At 36.9% G+C, this 6,810-nt stretch overlaps 1 pseudogene; it reads left to right on the top strand.

The window, feature by feature from the left end:
* Window positions 1–4,361: 4,361 nt before the first annotated feature.
* LOC139934514 (snaclec A10-like) lies at window positions 4,362–5,088 on the top strand (annotated as a pseudogene).
* Window positions 5,089–6,810: the final 1,722 nt, after the last annotated feature.

The raw sequence follows: 6,810 nt of genomic DNA, 5'->3' as shown, positions 1-6,810 counted from the left end.
AATTCTTCACCGCGTCATTAGAAGCTACCGGGTAAGAGCGTTCCGATATGCGGGAAGGCTGGAAGGTTTTCACCCCGACGTCACACTGTTTATCTACTTGAACAAGGTTGACGGTTTGCCAGTTAAAACAACGTGACTCATTCTGAAGCTGCATGCTTTTGGAGAACTGGAAGACAATGAAACTGTTTAAAATAAATATTCTTCTCCGGTTTGTAGAAGAGTGAGCAAAAGATGTTAGGCACTCAGTTTCCTTTGGATTTTCAATGATATCTTGACCACAGGTCTCCAGACATAATGTCAAACACACTATGTATCAGTTTATTCACGTTACACAAAGATTTACAATCTCCTGTATTTAGCGCCGTTAATAATTTTGCGCAAATATTAAAGAAGATACGATACATTGTAAATTATTGTAAAGAACACAATGTGGCCACCTCAACTTAACATGTATCTGTTTTTGTTTTCAATGTTAGAGAGACGTTTGTGAAAACAGTGAACTTATCTAGTTGAGGTTACTTTTCGATTATTGCTGACTTTACAGAAAATAATATTATGTCGGTAAAAAGTCGTCTAACAAAAGTCCTGGCCATGATAAATTAGACAGCTATCTTATTAAAAAGACTGGTACCATTATTGCTGGGCCGTTGCTGAAAATATTTAACCTATCGCTGGAGTCAGGAATTGTGCCACATGATTTTAAGAAGGCTAAGGTTATTCCTTTGTATAAAAATGGTGACCCTAAATTAATATGCAACTACCGCCCTATTTCTATATTACCTTGTCTCTCCAAATTGCTTGAGCGCTTGGTTGCTAATCGTCTTAATACTTTTTTAACTAAGTATAATATTCTGCATAACTCCCAGTATGGTTTCCGTGCTAACTTCTCAACCCAAACGGCACTTATAGACCTTGTTGACAAAATCAGTTCGTCTCTTGATAAATGTAACCACACTATAGGATTGTTCTTGGACCTTTCAAAGGCATTCGACACTATTGATCATGTTATCTTACTTTCAAAGCTTGAGAGGTATGGAATTAGGGGAAAGGCCTTGAACTGGTTCAAAAGCTATCTCTCTGATAGGAAACAATTCGTTCATTGGAAAGATTATGACTCTACATCTAAAACTATTAAATGTGGCGTACCTCAAGGCTCAATTCTAGGTCCAATACTCTTTCTCTTATATATAAACGATATCTGTAATTCTTCGAAATTGTTATCCTTTATTCTTTTTGCCGATGACACCAATGTTTTCTTTAGTCATAGTAACTTAAAGGAGGCAGTTTCAGTAATGAACTCAGAAGTGCATAAGGTTTCATTGTGGTTTAAATGTAACAAACTATCAATTAATGAAAAGAAAACTTGCTTTATGTTATTTTCAAATATATGTAAAGATGACAACATCAATATTTATATAAATAACTCTAAAATAAGCCAAGTTAATTCTTTTAGATTCCTAGGTGTTATAATTGACAGCAACCTTACATGGAAGTCTCACTGCCAAAAGATTCACACATCAGTTTCCCAAATTTTGGGTGTTCTACGTAAACTTAAACATATTCTGCCTAGAAATGTGTTTTTCTCTATTTATAATACGCTGGCATTGCCCCACTTTCAATACGGAATTCTAGCCTGGGGAAATACTCATGCTTCTTACCTGAACAAGCTATTAATCGTACAGAAGAAATCCTTGAGAGTTATAGCCAATTCTAGCTTTAGAGAGCACACTGCACCCCTTTTCAAGCAATTTAAAACACTCGATATTTTTAAACTGTATAAATATCATCTTGGGGTCCTTATGTTTAAGTTTGAATCTAACTTGTTACCAGGTAACGTAAGACTCCTCTTTACACGTAATATTGACATCCATTCACATAACACTAGATCAGCTACTAAAATTCATATTGGAAAGGCTCGGACCACTTTATTTATGAAAACAGTCAGACATCAAGGCCCCCTACTCTGGAATCAGCTCACCCCAATACCTTCATTTAGAACTGTGCACAGCTTCAAAAAATACATGAAAAACCTACTTATAACCAGTATCGTCTAAAATGACACCACCTGTAACTACACGCGTACCATGATTATCCATTCCAAATTATCAAGTTTTGTAATTTCCTAAATAATGTTCTGTTAATTTTCCTTTTTGTTATCAACTCTCAATATGTATTTATGGCTGCATAGCAAACAAATTTTTTCAAAACAGTTTAATTACAAACAATCATTGTGTTATTTTTGCTGTTTGCACTATACCTTTCACCGTACCTTAATTTCAATAATCAATATTGTTATTGTTATAAACTAAAACCTATTAATTTACATTATAAAGGGTCCAGGCTCTGTACAAGCCTAGGCTTTTTCCTGGTGCCCTCCTCTTATCACTCGTTGTTCTTATTTCTTGTATGTTTCATGATTATTTATTGTGATATTTGGAAATAATAAAACAAACAAAACAAACAAACAAACAAACAAAAGTCAAACTTTAAGATTCCGTTGGATCTTTTCAGTTATGTAATTGCCTTTATATTTTAAAACGGCTTCCTGAATCACAAGGAACAGTGTCTTCAAGCGCGTAAGTATTGCACAAAACATACACACTTTTTATCTTAGGTATTTCTCTTCACCAATGTAGAATGATCTTCATTTATTACAATAATGGAGAAACGAGCTGATGTAGTTTAAAAGCGGATGGATTGTTCGAGTCAATGTTGAAAACATAAACTGTAGATAGCTGTTGAGCACTCAGTTGAACTCAGTCATGCTTTCATCAATTTGGTTAGTAGTGAATATCTGTGGTAACTAATAAAATAAGATTTTTATTGGGAAAATAAGCCGTTTTGAAGAGAGCTTTTTCAAATGCTTTGAACAATTTGACTAAAAATTGTTTCTTTACAACAAAATGCTGACGTAATTAGACCCGGAATTTGTCAGAGGTCAACACTCTTCTTATCAATATCCACGTAGAATTAAATTAAACTAAACATGTATAATTAACTTGGTTTGTAGTTATTATCTGTGGTATGAATAAAATCATATTATTGTGAGAAAAAAAGCTGTTTTGAGGATGACTTTTTTTAATTGCTTCACACTCAGTTACCAGTGATGATGTAACTTGACACAATATTGCGCTTTTAACGACAATGTTGAATTGCAACGTTCGTCTATCCTTCTGGGGTGTACGCTGTCTATTTGAGCCCGTGGTGACAGGCCATACTAATACAAAAGAGCAAGTAATTGGCATAAATTATCTTAAGACTCCTTTTTCAAAAGCTGGAATATTTCAAAATTAGACGTATTTAACTTATAATCCGGTGGGAGAACATACAATGGGAGTTTTTGGAACGCTAGGTGGCAGCAGACTTACCAGGTAAATTTCCATTGTTTACGTAGTTTTGAGCACATTGCCGAGACCAATGGATTTTACCTGGAAAGTCTGCTGCCACCAAGAGTCCCAAAAGTCTCCCATTGAATTGCGAATCTATTCAACAAAATTTCGGTGATGTGCATATACCCTTTGTTAACGATCCTATTCCCCCTTGGGGTATTATTCCTTGATAGTCAAATTATAAACTCAAATTGTATTTTTCTTTTCAATGCTCCACAGCAACCCTCTAAGTTTCACATTACCAACTTATTTTTTAAAAAACGCGTCTCGTATGTTACTTCTTCAAGGAGAAAATGTATGGTTGCCGCTTCAATAATGCGAAAGATTTATAAAAACGGAATACTATTATTATTATCCCGATGCGGCCATTTTTTATAGGTTCAACTCCTACAAGGTTGAGCTAAACCGGTGTTTCAGTAAAAAAGAAAAAAGAAAAAAGTAATGACGCTAGTGTAATATTCACATTTGATGTGTTTTAATCACGACCTTGATGAATATGAAGGAAGCTTGCTAAAGGTCTCTTGTTCGTCTGCTGTCCTTTCATGTATTATTCTCGCTACTCATCTTGCTCTTTTTTATTGCAATGCAATCAGTTCTCAGGGTTTTTTTCACGGTGCATTTAATCTTTTGAATGTCTCGAGGAACAGAGGAAAAATCAACTAAATTACAATTATCAGCCATCCGCGAAATCAAGATTGGTGTCCACTTGGTTTTTTAACAAACAACATCACAGCTACTAAAAGATAGCCAAGGCAGTCAGTCGTTTTAGCAATCGCCGTCTGCAATCGCCGTCTGCAATCGCCGTCTGAACGACGTAGAAATCTCGACACGTTTTCATCCACAACAAGTTTGATATCACTATCTGCAGTTTGGTTGTGATCGTCAGGTGATTGTTACCGTCCGGAAACAGCTAGAATATTCAACTCATTTGTCATGTACAACCAATTTCAAGCATTTTGAGAAATTTACAAGATGCGTATTTGTCAAGTGTTATACCTTGTTCTTTGCGTTTACTGTGGCCGTCTACTAGCTGAAATCTGCCCTCGTGGTTGGCACCGATACGGCGAGTCATGTTACTTCATAATAAAAGACAAGATGGATTGGTACCAAGCAAATCGCACTTGTGCCAAGTCACGAGCAAACCTACTCATCCCAAATTCAAAATCCGAACAGGATTACATATGGGAACTGGTGCTGAAAAACTTTAACCAGACCCCTTCTACCGATCTCTGGATTGGTTGTAATGACATCGAGGAGGAGGGAAACTGGCAGCACTGTCCGTTGAAGGGCGAACCCAACGCCTATGAGAATTGGGCTTATGGCGAACCCCAAGGGGGAGACTGTGGAGCGTTGTGGTCTTATAATCATGGTAAATGGGATGATTATTGGTGCAGTAGTGGCTACTACGCAATTTGCGAACAACCTGTCAGAAAAACCCAGAAGTTCTGCCTTCAGACCGGCAAAGACGACCGCCTTGTTTCCCCGGAGCATTCTTCACCGCGTCATTAAGGAGCTATCGGGTAAGGGCGTTCTGTCATGCGGGAAGGCTGGCTGGTTACACCCCGACGTCACACTGTTTATCTGCTGGAACAAAGTTGACGGTTTGCCAATTAAAACAACGCAACTCATTCTGAAGCTGTTGAAGGAGCCCGCCTGGAAGACAATTGAAACTAAAACTTCTCCGGTTTGTAGAAGATAAAGTAAAAGACAAAAACTTGATGACAAGGTTGACGGTTGTCCAATCGAACGACGCGACTCAATCTGAAGCTGCTGATGGAGAACTCGGAGACAATTAAAACTAGTATTTCTCCGGTTTGTAGAAAATGTATTCATAAACAAAGAACTTGATGTCAAATTATTATGCATTCAGTAAGTATGTTTCCCTAGAATGTGTAATGATGTAAATCACACTAGTCAGCATATCCATATAACGCAAAGGCACTACTAATGTTTTCGTGCAAACTTTAACTTATTATTCGACACGCATGAAATATTGCGTTAATTTGATAAATCTCTGATTGTTAAATCATATATGTGAAGAGGTGACTGTATTGTTTTCATGCAGAGTTAATTTGTTCGTTTAATTTGATATTTTGCCCCAGTTGAGTAGTCCACTTTCAAAAAGTATACCCAGTAGTGAAATGTATGCAAGGAGTATTGGATAGTTTTGGGGGATTAGGTAAATTAAACCCATCAGACACCACAAGAATCTCATGCATAACTTGAATGACTGTCTTTGTTCGGACTAAACCCAGATACCATAAGAATCCCATGCATAACTTGAATACTTGTTTTCTTCAGACTTCTATTTTTCAAGTTTTATGGCTGTATTTGAGCACAGTTCTACACGATTATCCTGGGGAAAAAACGCGCAAGGTCGGGGGACAATCGGCATATCGGCATTAGCGGTAAAAGAGCGTTGAGAAAATTCACACTCAAAATTCACTTGATTTTTACTCAAAACCTGTGATACCTATTTGAACAATTCCAAGTGTAGTGCTATCTGCAACTTCTGAAGCATTAGATCGGTAAGTTTCATGATGCAGAATGTCGCAGATCGTGCTTTTCAAGGAAACGAAAGATTTTGATATCAGTGGTGCTGGGGTCAAGGATACGGAGTGGATTGGACCGATTTATGGGGCTATACTAGCCCTATATAGGACTCTTCCTCTGTAGTACAATACGAATTTAAGGCCGCCAGGGCTAGATCTATACCAACGTATCATTTGGTTTAATGCAGACCAAATGACATATAAACCACACTGAAGCAATATGTAACCTTTAAATCTACGAAATGATAAAAAAGGTTTCAGGTAAACAACGTATGGATCCTTCTTGATATTGTAGTTTTAAGAATTCGTAATTTTTATGTGTAGACTAGATAGCGAATAATAGCATAAATAAATCGATTTACTCGACGGTTGTGTTGACTTGGATGGAGATGTCGTTATGTTCCAGTAAATCCAATTTAGTTTTTTTTAACGGGGTTGACGTCAAGCTATTGTTCAGGCAATACAGGCAAACTGACCCCTCAATTATGTTTTGTTATTATAAATCTTCTTTGTGGACTTAATTTGTAACAATGAAAGGCGGCTTATTATGAATCAACCTGCAAACGACGTACACCACAACCCCAATTTCAAAGGAAATCAATTTTACTCAGTTAGTAGGCAAGATCCTATTGTTGTGAGTTTATTGTAAAAAAAAAAGGGGTTAGATTCTAAGAGTCTGTGGTTTTCATTTAGCTGTTTCCATAGAAACACTCACGCAATGCCATATCAGATACCACTCCAACGTCATGACTATACTCTAGTAAGAACCAAAGCAGCCGGCCATTGTAGTCCATCGTCGTCAGGCATCGACTATACGGTTTGGAAAAAGGTCAACTCTACAATTTTCTAAATTTGAGGAAAATTACAAA

The sequence above is a fragment of the Asterias amurensis genome, chromosome 3 (assembly GCF_032118995.1).
Source record: "Asterias amurensis chromosome 3, ASM3211899v1".
Taxonomy (NCBI): domain Eukaryota; kingdom Metazoa; phylum Echinodermata; class Asteroidea; order Forcipulatida; family Asteriidae; genus Asterias; species Asterias amurensis.
Note: the sequence above shows the minus strand (reverse complement) of the source record. Positions and strands in the feature narration are given on the sequence as shown.